The 897-nt window shown below is 41.8% G+C and overlaps 1 protein-coding gene across 1 annotated transcript in view; it reads left to right on the top strand.

Annotated features, from left to right (window-relative positions):
• LOC119589108 (lymphocyte cytosolic protein 2-like) overlaps positions 1-897 on the top strand; it is a gene marked incomplete in the record, with an annotated part of 94,642 nt that overhangs the window by 8,153 nt on the left and 85,592 nt on the right.

The following is an 897-nucleotide window of genomic DNA, read 5'->3' as shown; positions in this document are numbered from 1 at the left end:
TATCGACAAACATAACAACAAACACGACTCAAGCACCGGGTCATCCATTCTCCCGAGATACAACCGCATTGCATTGTGTTGCACCGTCGTTGAAACTCTCCTTGCATTGCCACACTCCTCACCTTTGGACCAGTCATTCTACTCTTTGCAACTTGCCAATGTTGCGCTGCACGTCAAAAATTCAATATCACCAAGTTTTCTATCATGTTGGCCTACTTTTTATGTTGTCATTGTTGTTTTATTTGTTTATGGTTGTTTTGGCTTTTAATCTTTGTTTGTTTGATATTGTTATATTTGTTATTTTCCTGAAAGCAATCACCTTCGTCAGTTTTGTTTGTAATCTCTTTTTTTTTTCTCCCTACCTTTTTCCTGTTTGTCTCGTTTTCAGTGTCTCTACGGTTTTATTTTGTCGCCTCATTTTCCCTTCGTTCTGTCATTTTACTTTCATTGTTATCCTTTTTTCTTCACTAGATCTTCTCCCTTATCTCATTCCCCTCGTTTCATTTCTATCACATTACCTCATTTTCCTTTCGCTGCATCATTTCATTCACGTACAATTCATCATCTCCATTCAGCTTCCCTCCTTACCTCATTCCCCTTATCTCATTCTCTTCGCCCCATATACATTTCATTGCATCACCTCATGTTCCCCTCACTGCATCATTTTACTTACGTCCATTATTATCCTTATCTCCCCTAGATCCGCCCCCCCCTTGCCTCATTCCCTCGCCTCATACCTATTGCCTCATTTCCACCGCATTACCTTCATCTGACCTGCGAGACAATCCGCGTCTCGGCTTTTGAGACTGACCATTGTTTATTTTCTTGGCACCAGCATTTCAATCCTCTACTTCCGCCCGTCTCAAGGCTCTTGTGGTGCGGTCTCTTTCTCCCGTC

Source organism: Penaeus monodon, chromosome 25, assembly GCF_015228065.2.
Source record: "Penaeus monodon isolate SGIC_2016 chromosome 25, NSTDA_Pmon_1, whole genome shotgun sequence".
In the NCBI taxonomy this organism is placed as follows: Eukaryota; Metazoa; Arthropoda; class Malacostraca; order Decapoda; family Penaeidae; genus Penaeus; species Penaeus monodon.
This window is presented reverse-complemented; position numbering and strand designations above follow the sequence as displayed.